Raw genomic sequence first — 18709 nt, 5'->3', positions numbered from 1 at the left:
TGTGAAAATAAAAGTCATGATCCCAAAGCCAAATCTCTTACTGTATGCCCCACAATAGTGACACCATCCTGCCCTATGAAATTCACTTTGTGTATAAGTGTCCTGTTTCATTTTAATTCTAAACCTTATGTCATGTATTCTATTTTTATATGGATTTTGTTTTAATTAAGAATAATGTTTTTAGAATATCTTTATAAATCCTCTAGGGTATTTATTTGAATAGAGTAGGAACATTGTCTCACTTACTGTTAATATCAACATACTGACTGGATGGCTGCATGAAGAGATGCAAAGATTTGATTTTGTTTAGTAACTTTCACACAGTTGGGCAGCCAATGACTTTGTTATTGTTTTTTTTTGTTATTGCTGCTTATTCCCCATTCTAACAAACCTTATTCTATTCTTACATAAAGCTTGTGTTCTTGGGATGCCTGGGAAAGCTCAAGTCTACACTGTAAGCTGCTACTAATATTTTGGGGATAATGGATCCATACTAGCCAATAAGACCATTTTCTCCAGATATATTGTGGTTGGTTAATGATAAGAAGGAAGGGACATAAAGAAAAAGAATTATTGATACAACTAATGCTCAGTCTTATGATTTGTCACCACATAAGGGAGGAACTAATCTGTCTATGTATAATAAAAAGGTGGCATGGGCCAGGAAGATGACTATCATAAATATTTAGGCAGACAACTTACAACTTTATATCTTTTTTTTGCCTACATCTAGTAAAGGTGAAAAATACTGATCATCTTAAAATTCTCTTTATATTACTTTTAAACTAAAATATGCATTTAGGTATACAGTATGGTACATAAGTAAAAAGATTTGCTATTATTGTAGGGTTCTTGTACATTAACTTTAAATGCTTAATCATTCAAAATGTGTAGTGTCAGAATGCATTTTAAGCAGCTTATAATTTGTTGTTCTATATGTTGATGTTGAAAGAGATTTTAAATAAGGTGATAAAGAATACTCTTCTCATAGTCTACCTTCAAAATAGAAATAGAATAATACAGAATTTTGAATAATATAAAAGCTCAAACTTTTGAGTCAGTTCAAAATTATAATCAGAACACTATAAAAGGAATTACAGCTTTCCCCCAAATGTCAATAACTTGCTATTATCGCTTCTCGGCCTTTTGGCTAAGATCAAGTGTAATAACTTGCTATTACTGCCATTGAGTTTTTGTCTCTTCCAAGTGTCTTCCATGTACAAATGAGCAACTTTGGATATTATATTAGCCAATATATTTCACATTGCAAAGTTTAAATGTATCATTGTGAATGCATTTACATTAGGCAAAGAAAGTTTACATTTATTTGCTATGAAAATAATTGATTATATTTTACTCTGAGCAATACAGAGCTCAGAGTCAAATGTGCTACCTTTCAGTGTTCCATTGCATAAGATGCTTAAGTTAAATCCCTGCTATTTATCCTGTGTCCGGGATGGATGACACACATAGATTTTTAGGAATAAACACAAAAACCCCTTGGCAAATAAACTTTGATTACCATATTTATCAAAGGTATTGACCAAAAAGACATTGTAGGGTTGGGTGAAAAATCCACTATGCCCTCAGATGTCTAGTTAACAAAAAGGAAGACTGGTTTAGAGCTGGATATATTTTACTACATTATTTGTTAATTAAATGCCAGTCACATAACTCCACAAAATGGCATGATTGTGTTGCTGCTTATGCCAATGGAATTCTTTAAAACTAGCAATTTTTGCCAGATTTCTGTTGTTTACCATAGTGGATTAATTTAGGATTAAGCTTAAAACAAATTTACTTTATTAAACACATGTACACTTCAAGTTCTAAGAGAAATGAGACAGTTCTGTGTGCATTTCCAAAAGATTTAAAGCACAGCAATCATTTAAAATAGTATGTACTTTATATGAAGAATTTGCAGAATAGGTGTAATTTTCCTGGGCTGGGACCAATGGATTAGACAAGGTTTATGGAAGTTTTTTTTTCACAGCACATGAAAATATGTCTACATATTGAGCTGCCTGCCTCAGTCCTCCAGCTACTCTCTGGGATCTGTTTACCAGAGATCATGCGTGAAAATAGAACCACAAACATCTCCTCACGTTCAGAGAGCTAAATTTGTTTTTATATTATGCTGGTTAAACCTAAAACTAAATATTGGGATTAAAAAATAGAAAAATGATAATCTTCCTGTGGTCAGTGACCATTTTAAACTATTCCATTTCATGAGCTCAAGAGATAAATACCATGGGATTAGGTGAGGACTCTGTGTTCATGGGTATTTACCTGAATGATTTTCTATTTCTTCTGTCCATTCTTCTTCTATTACCCTGCCTTGATTTTGGAATTACCCTTGAAGATACCATATAAATTCTATGATTTGTGGGAGATTATTTTTATTGACTTTTCTATGAAATTTGAAGCTTTATAAAAATAACATTTGTTCATATGATGTACATGACTTTTAGTGTAGAGTTAAAATTTATTTAATAAACTAAAATATCTCATTAAAATTCAGACATTTTGACAAGTATGTAGAATTTATATTTCACTGTGAACTTATTAAAAATATTATGGCATTTTAGGTTACCTACATTTTACAAATGATTCTTGATTTGTAGCAAGGTTTAAGCAACATTGCCTAGCACTACTCCAGGTGGTTCAGACGTTAGACCCAGGCATTGTGATATTCTGAGTGACTATATGCTCAATCTGAATGTTGTTGCAACTCTCTGAATAATAAAGTTGCCTACAAGAAATTGGGTTTTTATCTTTGCTCTCTGCCCTTAGGTCTATTCAATATCAAATTAAGAATGGAAGACAGATTACATGAAAGAGTGGAATTGAGTGAGTTTCTTTCATTTGCTCTTCACAGAGGGAAGTGTATGTAGATAGGACCCACAGAAATTTCAGCATGGGTGATTATATCAGCTACTTGCTCGCAAATGTAGTCCTTTTCTTAAGTTCGAGGGAATTTGGAATTCATGAGGGGAGAATCACGATTCTCCACTCTCAACAAAACATTCAACATATTTGTTTTCTGGAAATGGTCATATTAAAGTTTTTTCAGATTATATACTTCATAAGCTAGTTAAAGATTATCCTGAGGTTGGTGACAGGAGACATCTCTAGGAGAAACTGGCTATTATATAGGCAAGCATTCACAGAAAGATATCAAAGATAGTAACCATATCTAGAAAAAATGTGTCAAATCTACAGTTCACATGAGAAAATCCACATATGCAGTCAGTGTACCAGCTGTGATCTGTTAGAGTACGAAGTTTTCCTCCAAGTGCAAGGTGACAATCACTTTGATTCATCCCCAGATTTCACCATTAAATCTATTAGGTTAAAGCCTAAAAATTAGTTTATTCTTGACTATTTTTTCTTCATTTTCACATGACCATAGAGCCTCATTTTTTTTCTTTTAAATGGTTTCCTCATTGGTCCCTAGAAGGAAAGACTTGAATTTCTCATCTCTTTAGCAAATGTTATCATCACCATCTCAGCCATTCCATTATAGTATAACGTCAATGACAACCCAGGTTCTGCATATAGAGTGACTTTTGTTTTTCAGTCTGAATCCATAAACCCTTTGCACAATCACATATCATCTGAAATTTGATTCAAGTATACCTTGTATTTCTTTCCCTTTATGATAATTTTTTATATTTATTTGTTTGTTCCAGTTATATGTGTATTTGGGACCATTTTCTGGTTGTGTGTACTTGGATTCATGCAATATATATTATATATATATTATATATATACATATATATGTATATATATATAATATATTATATGTATACATTAAATATATAAAATGCATGCATTGTGCACCATATGAATGACTGAGTATTCTTGGGTATGCCTGATGAGTTCAGAAGAGGATATTGATATTCTTCCTCTGTTAAAGCTTAAAATGTGTTGCTTTCCACCTTATTCCTTTGAGACAGGGTCTCTCACTAAACCTGGAACTCCTTGTTTTATATGTAGGCTAGCTGAACAGCAAGGCCTGATGATCTTCTTGTCTATGACCCAAGATGGTCCCGACCACATAGGACTTTTTCTGAGTACTAGGAAACCGAATGCAGGTCCTCATGATTGGGTAGTAAACACTTATCCACTGAGCCAACCCCATAGTCCATTCTTTTTCATCCTGTGCCTATAAGTAATATGGCTATGATAAAAGGGCTTACAGGTATGCTCAACAAACTGCCTGTGGGCCCTATACAGCCAGGGATAGCTGTAGAGGAGCCTGAACACAACGTTGTGACTTTACTTAAAGTGTTGTGAGGTTTTTGTAAACAAGATGGGATGATTTTCGGCCTTAAACTTTGCAGGTTGCAATATTTTGTTACAGTGTCAAAAACTTGGGCATGCTTTGACGATTGTGGTTTACAAGAAAGAGACTATGCCAATACCTTTTCTTGAGTTCAAATCTGTGTTCTGTTAGGAGTTGACATGAAGGAAATTAATTACTGACATCAAAACTCCATTTTTTCAGCTGTTGTCATTGCTTACCTAGGTTTATGCTAAAAGTCTCTACGGGTGCTTGCAGTACCTGCTAAGTGTGAGCACTCTGAGGCAGTATATCGTTCCACTCCATTACATTCTCTACTGAATACATTCTCTAAAGCCAAGAAGAATTAGCCTAGATCCTTGTAGCACAGAGCACCACACTTGTTCTGAGTAATAATCAATTTATATATTCAGAAAGAAATAGTGTTCATTTCACAGATAATATGAAATAATAATTTTTCTGATATTATTATTATAAAACTATGCCACATTAGATTTAATAGTGATTCTAACTTCTGAAAGGAGAACATACATGGAAAATATGTTAATTTTACCAAGTCCCCCTTAAGTACCATATCCTCTGAGAACACTTGAACTCAGTTTTATTAATCTTGCACCTTGATCTGTGCACAAAAGAAGATTTAGAAAAGATCTTGCCTGTACAATTTTCCTGCCAGCCTAAACCAGATCTCACACAATTCTCTATTCTTCCTTAGAGGCACTGACTGAAAACACACTTCTAAGTCTTCTAAATTTGTGTCATGCTATTTCATAAATGGTTCTTGCCAGCCATTAAATATCAACACAAATAAAATATCCTAGCTAGTTAAATAAATAAATATTTATAATATTTATATTATAATTAATAAATATAAATAAAATAACCTATCCTAAAATTCCTTTGACTAGCCCATATTTTACAAAGTTTATGACCCATAGTATGAATTTATTATCAGTACTTTTAACAATAGGATATGTTTCAATATCCTTACTGTCATATATACTATGAGTCTCCTCAGTCACATAGATGTTTGAAATATTCAGTGATACTTCTATATTACTCTACAAAATAGTTAAACAAATCCATGTTTATCCAAGATCTGAATAAAATTACCCTCCTGAATACTTTTGCTAGTATTTGATTTACACCCTACTACTACTATTTCTTGAATAAAAATTACCATATTGGTTTTATTTTTAAGTATCTGATCATTAATTTTATATAATATATTTTAAAATGCCTTTTTGTTTGTTTTTTTTCCTATATAAAATCTACAGATTAATATGAAGTGTTGACATGAGTCTCAGTATGTTTTTCATTTATTGGCATAAAACTTGTTTATTTTTCCAGTTGAGAAACTTATAACCTAAGACATTTAAATTTAGTGAAGAATCTCTAAGATGATAATTTGATTGCATTTGAATAATTAATGAATGGAATTATATAATCAAATAATGTGTCAAGAACTTAGTTTACTACTAACACCTTGTTTATAACTTCTTCACAATTTAGGTTAAAAACCCTTGAGCACTGCAAGCTAATAAGTGAATGTTTTAAAACACTTTAGACAAATATTATAATTTAGAATATCTTCCAAAAAATAGCAGAATGAATTTTAATGTTTTATGATTATTAATTAAGCTAGGTAGGTAAAAAAATATATTAGAAATTTCATAGAATATTAGGCATGCACAAATAATTAGTAAATTTCAGTAGATACTTATATCGTTGATGAAAGTTCTTAAATAATTGTACAACGGTATGTAAATCTCTAGCACCATTTTCTGTTGGTTTATCTGGCATATGCTATGTGATAACAAACATTAATCTAATGTAAAACAAAATGTTGATGTGATTTTTAAGGACCATATTAAGGTATTAAATGATTACCCTAAATATAAATATAACCTACGGAAAAACAATTATTGGCCACCTAGGGACTACTCTCATACAAATATCAGAATCATGAATTTAGACATTGATAGTAGTATTGGTTCAGTAAGTACATATGGAGAAAAAGTGAAGTTCTTTGTGTGCGGGGGATGGTTTCATTGTTGAGGTTTTGTTAAGGCAGCCATATTGTTACAGTATCATGGGCATAGCTTCACTGTCCTTTCTATGACACTCAGTCTCACAGTCAACCTCCTTGTCGTCTGGCTCTTATAATCTTCACCCCTTCTTCCCTGTTATTTCCTAAGTCTTGGATGAAGGAATAGTGTTATAGATGTAGCCACTGGGTCTAGCTACCTCTTGATCATTTATTTTCTGCATTTTGTCCAGTTGTGGTTTTCTGTGATGGTGCCTGTGTACTACAAAGAGAAGCATCTATGATGAACAGTGAGAGCTACATGTATCATTGTTTATAACAAAAACTTAAAATCTCAGAAGAAAGATTAAGAAAACACTAAAAATTGGGGGGAAAAACCCTATGCTCATGAATTGGTAAACTTACTATTGTAATAATGACTATTCTACCAAAAACAATTAACAGATTCAACCAATCAAACTCCCCATGATATTCTTCTCTGAAAAAAAGGGGGGGGGATACAAAAACTCATATGGAAGAATAGACCAAGGATACCTAAATAATCTTGAGAAAAAAGAACAATGCTGAAGGGGTTACTATTCCAGATCTCCAAATCTATTACAAAGCTATAATAGTGAAAACAGTATGATATTTGCACAAAACGGACCTCTAGAGCAAGGAACAAAATTGAAGACCGTGACAGGAGTACACTTAACTACAGCCATCTGATATATGACACAGAAGCCCGAAACATACATTGGAGAAAATAGAGTCTCTTTAACAAATGGTGCCTGGGAAACTGGAGGTCCACATACAGAAAAGTGAAACTAGACCTGTAGTTATAACCTTGTACAAAAACTAACCCCAAGTGGATCAAAATATCCTGTTTTGTCTTCTTATAATTTGGAGGTGGCAATATCATACATCAGAAAAGAGATTATTTAAAATAATGAAACATATTTCAGGAAATTATTTTCATATTATTATGTTCATGTGATTATTGTTATGTAAACATGAAAAAAAAACCTAGGACAATTGCTAGCTTTTAATGTTAAACATGAATAGTTATCTTGAGTTATGCCTCTTTTATGGAGGATAACATCAAGCCCAGCTTTTCATTTACTTTAATGAAAATGAGCACACAAAAAAAATAATCTCATGCATCTCCTGCTGCCCCAAACTTGTCATTCTTGTGTATAAATTATATGCCATGCAAAATTCCCAACTCTACACTTTACTTTTATTTCTACCTTGATTTACGCTCAGGTGTATTATTTGTTTCTGTGCTCGCCTTCTGGATACATTGGTCATACATGATCTTTCAGCATGACTTATCAGGATCCACTTAAAATATATTGTTTTACTTGGTGTTATTGTAAGTTCTTTTATACCATTTACTTATTGGATTATTTTTCTTAGTCTTATGTGTTTCACTTCTTTTATTTATTTGCATGATTTAAACTCTTGTTATATTGTTAAACTATGTATCACTCACTATTCATTTTATTTGAGTTACTCTGCTATTTAAAGGTATTCTAACTCTGAATGTTTGAAATCCAAGCAAATTCTGTTGATTGTATTTCCAAACTAATATACTTGGTGATACTAGACATGATTGTGCTTAATTTTCTCATTTTTCACAAAAGAGAAAAGGCCCATATATCAGGGCACCATACCAAATTGCTGCTTGGAGTAGCTAATGCATCATTATGGTTAGAAGCTGAGTGGTAATTGGCTCATGGAGCTGCTAACCTCAACACTCAATCAACACTTTGACGAGTTCTTTAGCATGAATTTTTAACAGTTTTTTGCTTTGTTGTGTTTGATGTGGAAGAAACGTGACTGCCACATGCATAGTTCTCAATTTCATTCTACTTTTTTTTTTAACCATACATGATGTTTCACTGATTTTTTTTTTTTCTGGAAGTATGTGTCAATTGCAACCCTAGGCCCATATTCTTTGTTGAATACTATATATGTTCCCATGTTTCTTCCTCACAACAACTTCATCAGATCCTATTTTCCTCAGTATTTTGGATGTTAGTCAAAGAATGACATGATATTTTAAAATGTTTTCTATTGCCTCATTTTGTCTATAACCATCTCTTCTGATTTTCTTCTCTAAAATAACTGTGTTTTCCTAGTACCAATAAGTAATTTAAGTAAGGACTGATACTCAGCATCACTTAAGAAAACAGAGGTAAGATTCTGAACAGTGGTCAACCATAGATGTCCATCCTCTCACAGATATTAAACTTAGTTTTGAACAAAAATTGAGTTCTTCAAATTTATGTTTCAAATTGTTTGTAAATCACAGACAGCTGTCTGGCTTACCTATATAGAATTATTTTCTACTGGAAGCAGATAATTGAAAAGCTATAGCAAAAATTATAGTAGTTCGGTTGCAGAAACACTAATATTGCATGGTGTGATGATCCCAAACAAGGTTGATGGTTATTACCATAGTATCATCCCATTTTAGTGACTGTTTTACTTTACCAAGTATGGATGAACTAAAAGGATGCAGTAACATCACTTTGAGTAGAGGAGTTTGCATTGAGAAAGAGAAGGTATGAGATGATATAATACGGGCTAACAATCATGGGATGATTTTAAGCATATTTTGGTTATGCAGAGTCAGTGTTATTATTTTTAATATATGAATAGTGGGAAAATTTTAACACAGTATAAGAAATTATAGTATTGTGCCATAACTTTTTATTAAGGATAAATTCCATGAGGGTAAATTTATGAAAAAGTAATCTCAAAATACAATATAAACCCTCCTCATTCTCGCTAATTGGACTCCCAGAGATCCACCCAGGGCCTAGTCATGGATCTCTGCATCCAGATCCCTCAGTAGTTGGATGAAATTTCTAGCACAACAATTAGGGTGTTTGGCCATCCCATCACCAGAGTAGGTCAGTTCGGGCTGTCTCTCGACCATTGCCTGCAGTCCGTTGTGTGGGTATCTTTGTGGATTTCTGTGGGCCTCTCTAGCACTTTGCTTCTTCCTATTCTCATGTGGTCTTCATTTACCATGGTCTCCTATTCCTTGTTCTCCCTCTCTGTTGTTGATCCAGCAGACCAAGGTTGGATAAAGCACAGGGACAAATAGCCAAATGAATGGAAACACATGAACTATGAACCAATGGCTGAGGGGTCCCCACTGGATCAGGCCCTCCGAATGGGTGAGACAGTTGGTTGGCTTGATCTGTTTGGGAGGCATCCAGGCAGTGGGACCAGATCTTGTGCTCATTGCATGAGTTGGCTGTTTGAAACCTGGGGCCTATGCAGGATTGTTTGGCTTGGCCTGGGAGGAGGGGATTAGACCTACCTGGACTGAGTCTACCAGGTTGACCTCAGTCTGTGGGGAAGGCTTTGCCCTGGAGGATATGGGAATGAGGGGGGGTTGGGGGGAAGGTGAGGGGGACGGGAGGGGGGGAAAAAGGGAATCCGTGGCTGATATGTAGAACTGAATTGTATTGCAAAATAAATTTAAAAAAAAATACAATATAATCATATGCCAGTAGGACAATTCATATTTATATAAGTAATTCTGATACAGTGTTCACCCAGAATCTAGAAAGTATATCAACTAGTAATTAAATTTAAACTTTCTTGCTACTGTTTATTTATTGTTGCCTTTATAGTATTAAAATGGAATAAGGACTATACACACAGATACAAACACACACACACATATATATGATAATCATGCAAAGATAAAGATGTTGAAAATTATACATATGAACACAAAAATACTGTTGAATTTCCTTATTCTACACAATATTTGCCCTAAAATTTGATAGAAAAGACATAATTTGTAAACAGCTGGTACATATTTATTATAAGGAAATATAAGCAAAAAATAAGCGAGTGTAAATATCAGTATCTAATATAGAAAAACTTACTTGTTATTGAGTAACTTATGAATTCTCAAACCTTATATTTATTGTTGAATACTTTACATTTGTGTAGTCTTTAAGTTATAGATAGGAACATGAATGTTAAAACATGAATTTTTAAGTTAGAAGTGTAGTCTTGCCTGGATTGTATGATACATTATCAGCTTGTCATGTAACTATTTCACTGTGATCTGAATAAGGAGATCAGACTAGTGGTTTCTGTGCAGTTCTAGACACTCCTAACTCATGGAAAGATGAATGGACTTTGTGATGGTTCTGCAATTGCCTCTGCATTTTTATCACATATTGGTGCAAACAATTTGCTACAACGCAATAATAAAACGGAATGTAATCAAATGTCACTATGGTCTCTTATACTGCAATAATGTCAGATAAGAATAATAGGTTTCATAAAATGCCAGGCGAATCTGGGGACAACCTGATTCTGTTCATGTTCAGATTCATAGCTCAATAAAATGTATTCATATACATTTGGTTCACACACGTTGATATACAATAAGCTACATCTTTGATTTTATTTAATTATATTGATTTCCCCCACAGTGGATTATTGAAGGTCTTTATTAAATAAGGTTTGGAGAGCAAAAGTTCCTCAATAGATTTGAAATTCCAAGTATAATAACAAGGAGAAAATCTATTTAATATTTCTTCATTATGGGGCATGTTGCCACAAGAGGGAAATGAACCAATGGCGTGTCCTGTTTTCAGTCCCAGGATAACAGGGTTTTGAAAGCTACATTAATATCAAGAAAATTAACTAATTGCATAACATAAATTCTAAGGGAAAGTGTCATTGTAATTATGATTTCCTGAAATGTTTATTCCTGTAGTCAATAGCCAAGCTGTCGTTAACCGCGTTGTTCTGTTGAGGCATGAGAGTTAAATTCCCAGGGGCAAGTATGGCAAAATTTAACTCTATCTCTGTCTTGTGTGTAAGACATCAATATTTGAGGAATGCATATAAAGCCACTATTAAAGAGAAGTGGACATGAATACGCTTGAGCCTTTAGAATCCCTTATAAAGTTGCTGGGTACGAGGTACAGACATGAAACAAACCTCCCCAAGTACTAATTCATGAATAAGAAAACTTTCACATAATTGCCCAAATGTTGATAATCACGTTACAGGTGATTTCATTTCTGAATTGGAATGCATTATGAAATCTTGGGGAGTTGTGAGATTCCATGCATTCTAAGAAGATAAACCAATAATTTTTAACTTAAAAAAAATCAATATTTTTGGACCAAAAGCAGTACCACACTCTTCCCAGTTCTCTAGTATGTTATCATTGATACAGCACCATTCCTGTATTTAACCTAAAAAGTACTGGCTTTATAAATAATGACCAATAAATACTTGTGGGGCATTTACCCACCAACCCCACAGTTCCCCAGAGTTTTCTTGAGTTTGAGCTGCAGGAAATATTAAATAGGATTTATATTGCGGAGATAAACAGATAGAAAATAAAGGATAGCCTCGAGAGGGCCTGGAACCTATTCCAATGGGCCCTGACTGTCCCTGGCCCAGGGTATTTATAATGACACCAAGGGGTGGAGCAAAAGACCTCTCCCAGCACAGCCAAGTGCATCTCAGACACCTGCACTCAGGCCTGTGGTCCTAATTATCCTCTCTATGCAGATCTGCTGAGTAAAGCCACGAGGAACCTGAAAACAAGCTCCCACAAATACTGACAAATAAATAATGACTTTAGTCATTAAGGTTAGAAAAAATATTCAATTTTACTCTATTATAATGAGCTAACAAATATGGAGAAAATTAACTTCTGTCTGAAGAAAATGCACAGACATCAGTAGTCCCTCCTGTCATTAACCAGCAAATACTACCTCAATGCCAAGAATCCCCAGGCTATCCTTTGGATAAAACTCGGATCAGATTCAGCTGTATGGTCAATAACTTTCTCTTAGAAGTTATATTTAGCAAAGACACAAGCTCAGCTGCTTAAAAAGCATTCCAAACTATAGTGGATTTAGCATGTGTCAGTTAATCTCTGGCTTCTGTATGATCAAGGTTGGCCACACAATCTGTTATCCTAGATGTATGGACACAGGGATCAGATGTAACATAGAAGAGACCCATGCAGTTCTCCTGTGGTCATACACTGGGCTCAGGAGCATCTCTGTCACCCATATTCCTGAAGCTATAACTAGTCATACAGCTCCACCAAGCTTCAAGAGAGGTTAAATGAAAGCAGACAGAGTAATGCTTAAGACTAGTCTATATTGTCTCATAACAAACTAGTAAGTCTAATGTGTCCCAAACTGGAGATTTTGATCTTTTCCTTCCATATGCTCTGCCTATATTGACTCCATTTCTGGAAATGTGAGCTATAATGTCATTTACTCATGAAAAAAATTATGGTTTTCTAGAATTCTTTTCCATTTTCAGTGTCTTACTACAAGAGGCTTCAATAAATAAGATTTTCCTGCATTTCATTTTAATTGTGTCTAGATTTCCACATGTCTCTTCACCCATGCCACCACTCTTGCCCTAGTTCCTACTATTTCTCACCTGTGTTAGGAGACTAGTGTTCAAATTGGTCATCCTATTCTATTGTTGCCTACATTGATATGTTCTGTACAGAGGAGGAGTCCAATGCTACTTTTCGAAAGATGATACCATTCTTTTCACACAATACCCTTCTTTCTTTCTCCTAGCAGTGTCTGATTCCCTTCGCTCAACACCCTCACATCTCTGTTTCCATTACTTTCTTCTTTCAAATTGTTTCCCAAACATCATTAAATTGTGTTTGTATTTTTCTGACCTTTACATAGTATACAAAATACAATATATATATACATATATATATGTATATATATATATATTTGTCATACTTTTACAATATTCCTTAATTTGTTACTCTTCACAAAATAAACATGTACACTTTTAAAGTATGTATATTTAAATTAAGAAACTTTAAAATGCATAAATGTTGCTACAAAATGACTACTTGAAAGGTTTATGGTAGTCAAATTAATGTTTCCTCGTGGTATTCATATCCAGTCACTAGACCCTGTCATAGATGACATGACAAAGGGGAATTAAATTTTTAGATACAAATGTTGGCTGACTGTAAAATAGAAAGCTTACTCTGGAGTACATGGATGGGCCAAGGGTAATAAGATAGGACCATAATAATGGTGAGTGATGCTGATAACAAGAACAGAGAATTGAGATTACAGAGGATCTGGTTAATGATGTTGTCTTTGAAGATGGAGGAAGTGGCCATGAGCCTCGAACTACTGGCAACTCGAAAAGACAAGTCACCAAACTGTTCTCCATAGAGTGCACAAGCGGTAATGAGTCCTGAGGACATTTTCATTTAATGCTATGAGACCCATTCAGGAATTGTGATCTTCAGAATTGTAAGATTATATGTATGTGTTATCTCAATACATTTTTTATTTGTGATAGTTTTGTGCTGTGTGTTCAACAGTAGTAACAAACTAATGCAAGACTTACACTCTACTGTTGTTTAGATATTATTGAAGTCAGACAAGGAATTGACCTGAATGTGTGATTTCTACAGTGTCTAAATATCCTTTTGTTCTTGAAATAAAAATGAAAAACTTGTCTCATTTCATCTTGTCTAACACAAAGTGATACCTATCTTTCCATAAATGGCAGCTACATTTTTAAGAAGGAATGTAATTATTTTGATCATTGACAAATGTTTTATCTTAACATAGAAAGACTAGGATTGGATATTACTTTTCTGATTCTAGAATGAAACTAGTAACAACCCTGTTAAGTGTTATTTCAAGTACTTCCTAACCAATGTGGTGAGTAACTAGAAACATAGTAGAAAATATGCAGTTTGGAATTCAACTAAGGATTTGGGATGAAATAAATCACAGTTGTGCTTTACACTTCTTCACCACTGAACTATAGAAAAGTAAAATTAATAATTAGCAGTTATTTAACACTAGCAATGCAGCACATACTATGCTAAGTCGTTCATAGACATCAATCATGATTCTACACAACATTAGAAGGAAGCCATTGTGATAAGTGGTGTTTGTATTTCACTTTATGAAAAACTAAGGCATAAAATTGTATATAAGTTGTTTAAGAATAACATATTGTAAGTATTTTGGAGACAGTTTCTCTTAGAATCTCCCTCTCAGCATATGTTCATGTATTCCTTACATACTTGGACGGTTATAAAGCAACAGTAACAAGGAGATGGAGAGCTAGCCTTTAAGCATTTATATGAACTCATTACTGAATTTTCTGGTACAGTTCCTATATGGTTTCTCTTCAAGTGTGCTGATTTATATTGTGCACTGTGGATGTGTCTCTGAGAACATGTAGGTTGTGTGTATCCTTTGTGTCTGTAAAGCATGCACCTGCCCCAATCGGGATCCCAATAAAACCCATTGGTAGTGAACATTATCTGAGATACTTGGTACAGAATTTGCTTGCCTTTGACATTGTTGACTGGCTCTAATGTTCCATGTTCCTTTATCTTTAAACAGTAACTTCCTTTCTGAACAGCCTATTTACTATAATAAACATAGTCCTATATGTAGCTAATAATTTGATGGGTTGTCACTTTCTTCTTCCACTCATATTGAGTTTTAGCAATTTGAAATATGTTTGAGATAATGAAATAAAACCTGTAGGAATGTGTCCCTAGGATATAGTAGCAGGTTTTTTGTTTGTTTGTTTTTACTTTATTGTTAACCTTGGCTTTTTTGTTGTTGGTTTTTTTTTTGTTTTATTTTTTTAGGGGGGCGTCAAGGGGAAGGTTTTATTATAGATATGAGGGAGAGTAGATTCAGAGTTATCTGGCAGAGTTCAAAGCATGAAGAGAACGTAGTAGACTAAATGTGGCCTGTAGACTGAATTGGACCATGAGAGGAGAGAGAGTGGGGAGAGCAAGAGAGGAGGACCGAGAGAGAGAGAGAGAGAGAGAGAGAGAGAGAGAGAGAGAGAGAGAGAGAGAGTGTCAAGAGAGGGGAGACCAACCAGACCAAAGAGGCACATGAACTAAATGTCAGGGCTATATAGGAATTAGAAGCTAGGAACTCTGGAGAAGTTTAGGATGTGTGGTGGTGGTGGTGGTGGTGGGGGTTGGTTGAGAGGAGCCACAGGTACTGAGTGAGCCTAGGGGCCAGCAGGTGCTTTGGTATGCTAATAGGTACCACAGGCAGCCACTTGTCTGGAGTTTCTTTCTTTTCTCTCTTCCTTCTTTCCATTTTTTTTCTGAGACAAAATTTTTTTGGGCTTTTTTTTGTGAAACCCTGGCTGTTCTGGAACTCACTCTGTAGACCAGACTGGCCTTAAATTCAGAGATCCACCTGCAAACACAGTCAAGGTTTGTCCTGAGAATTTTTTGGACCTGACATTCCAGCCTTTTTGTTGATGATAAGGGTCAACATGATTTAAATAAAAGTGGTATATTCTTTCTATACATATTATATAATCAGTAGAAACTAAGAATTTAACAAGAATCTGATTGTTGATATGTTGTTTACGAAATAAATTAATACCAACAAAGATTAAATATTATGATGACTCATTTGGCTTTTGTTGTGAAATACAGTCAATAAACTATGTATTTCCTGAATAGGCATGCCAATAAGAACCATGTCTGTGATTCAAAGGATTTACTAAAGTACATGAAAATAATTCAGAAAATCAACTACATCTCAACATACAAACTGAAGATACAGAATTTGGAGTTTAATGTATATGACTCTCCACTGTTTTTTCTTACAGTGAAATTTCTATTGCAAGTCATTAATTTAATTTATTTTATACTATTCTTTTCTACTCTGCACCTTAGGATTATGTGAAACTGATGAAATTTGGCTGATGTTGAACATAAGGATTTTAAAGTCACATGTTAGTTCATTATCCATTCTAAAACAATAGGAGCATAATTTATTTTTAAAATGTTGCCATTAATCACATAGTAGTTAACTGTTGAGGGTAAATCTAATTATGATGGCTGTAGATGTCGACTGATGTTAGAGCTCTTGTTTAACATATGAGAGGCCCAAGATTCAATCCCATGGACTGCCCAAAATATGGATATGTGTATCTGTCACTATTCAAGTGGTAGCATGTGGAGTTATGAATGACAACATTTTTTTAATACTCAGAAGTCTGATTGAATGGAGTGAATAGAATAAACATTTTGAAGTCTGACAGAAAGAGAGTTTTTTACATTATTTCAAAGAACAATGAAAGAAGACAGAAGATAGTGAAATAGGAGTTATGTATGAACATCTTAGAAGAAAGTTCAACCGAATCATTTTAATACCCAATAAAATTTTGCGTAGGGAATAAGGACATAGGCATAACTGGCCTGACTGACTCCGTATTTTCTATCTTTTGAAAAAATTAATTAATAATATTATTCTTAATTGTTTTCAATAGTATTTTCTCTGTTATTCTTACTATGCATGTATGGTTTGTGTGTGAGTGTGTGTGTGTGTGTGTGTGCGTGTGTGTGTGTGTGCATATGGCAGTCAGGTAATAATTGGTGATGTCAATTTTCTTCTTCCACCTTATGGGTTCATTTGCTCAAACTCAGGTGGTCAGGCTTGATAGCAAGTGCTTTAACCTGCTTAGCTATGTCACTGACCGTAAATTCATGACATTTATCATATGAAACAATATGATTAAAAATAAAAGTAAATTCTTTGTTTGTGACTTTATTAACCAGTAAGTCTTCATTTCAGTCCAGGATTAAAATAGCTAAACAAAGTTTCTTTGGATAACAAAAGGAAGAAATTGAAACACTTGCTAGAAATATGAATTCTTTCAATAGCAATTTCTCTCCTGTATATGCAGAGTAGATATTTAGGTTAATGTGATATTATCTTCAAATTATTTTTATTATTAGCTTAGTATCCTTTAGTTCTTTGTTTCCAATAAATGCAGTTTATAATGCTACAACATATAAAATAGAGAAATTGTCTATTATAACATATTATAGTGAATAAAATATATATATACTTATTATTTTACATATTTAAGAGTTTGCTACTAGATAGGAATTGTTCTCAAGTATTGTTCAAGTTTTCCATTAGAAACTTTATATTTTAATAAAAAATTAACTCTGGTCTTCACTGTGACTTTAGGTGAAGACAGATTGACTGTTTTTTTGTTTTTTGGTTTTGTTTTGTTTTCGAGACAGGGTTTCTCTGTGTAGCTTTGTGCCTTTCCTGGAACTCACTCTGTAGTCCAGGCTGGCCTCAAACTCACATAGATTCACCTGGCTCTGCCTCCTGAGTGCTGGGATTAAAGGTGTGCGAACCACCACCTGGTAGATTGACTGGTTATAATCACAACCCTTAAGAATCATAAATAAAAATAAATAATGAAATCATTAGGTATTTAATCTAATCATAAAATCATGCAAACCAATGCAAGAAAAAGAGGAAGGATTGGTATGTATTAGAACTAGGGAGATTGTGAAGTTTGGTAATTAAGATTAATCTCACACCCATAAATTTATAGTGAAACCCCCCAAATGTAAGAAAAAGTCATGAAGAATGAATATAAAGAATTGCATCATTTATAACAGAGCCAAACAATAATTAATACCTATCCTACCATGCACAAAATTTGAGTTTCTGTAAAAAATTTTAAAAAAAGGAGAGGAAAATACAGTAAATTGAGTACTGTGGCAGAAACATTGATATAAATGAAAGTCTCTCGGTTTCTCTCCCATGAATTCAACATCTACTTACTGCTAGTGCAGTTGTCCATTGGAGTTTTAATATCAAGAATGATTTAAAAAAAGGTAGGAAAACTTATTAGACTGTCAGTTTTTTTCAACAATTCCAAAAATGCCAGATGTGTACACAGCAGTAGATATTTCATTTCTATGTGAGGTTGAAGCGTCTAAGTTAATAGTGTTGGAAAATACTACAGATGGCGCCTGGAAATGGGACAAACATGTGTGAGCCATGAGATGGCGGTGGTGATAAGCACAATCATGGCAGAGTGATTCTTCAGTCCTCATCAGATGAGCAGTATTCCCTGTGAATGATGCTTGCAGAAGAGCATTTGGAGCACTCCTTCAGGTTACCTCTGAGGGTGCAAGCAGCGGGTCTCTGACTGTTCCTGCCAGGATCAGCATGCACACTCAGAGAAACACCACACACCTGTCATCCTACCAGAAGGGAGCTGATGAATTCATTTATCAATCTTGTCTATGTCACACACACACACACACACACACACACACACACACACACACACACACAATTCTACTCACTGAATGCAATCTTTGTGTTAAAGGTCAACAAAAGCCAGCTGAGTTTCACAATAGTGAAGTGACTTATCCAATCTTGCAATGCTAGCAGACGGCAAATATGGCATGTACTCTGGGGTTAGGAGAGGAGAAGCAGAGCCCTTCTACTCTGTTAGAATACGCTTTGCTGTTGTTCGTCTTCATATCCACGTGCTTG

The 18709-nt window shown here is 34.2% G+C and overlaps 1 protein-coding gene and 1 pseudogene across 4 annotated transcripts in view; both read left to right on the top strand.

The window, feature by feature from the left end:
- Erbb4 (erb-b2 receptor tyrosine kinase 4) overlaps positions 1 to 18709 on the top strand; it is a 1089367-nt gene that overhangs the window by 589268 nt on the left and 481390 nt on the right. The gene's annotated exons all lie outside the window — the stretch shown is intronic.
- Positions 1131 to 1287, top strand: LOC128118057 (uncharacterized; annotated as a pseudogene).

Source organism: Peromyscus californicus, unplaced genomic scaffold, assembly GCF_007827085.1.
Source record: "Peromyscus californicus insignis strain IS unplaced genomic scaffold, ASM782708v3 Scaffold_21__1_contigs__length_65335640, whole genome shotgun sequence".
In the NCBI taxonomy this organism is placed as follows: Eukaryota; Metazoa; Chordata; class Mammalia; order Rodentia; family Cricetidae; genus Peromyscus; species Peromyscus californicus.
The sequence above is the reverse complement of the archived record's forward strand: the minus strand, read 5'-3'. Positions and strand labels throughout refer to the sequence as shown.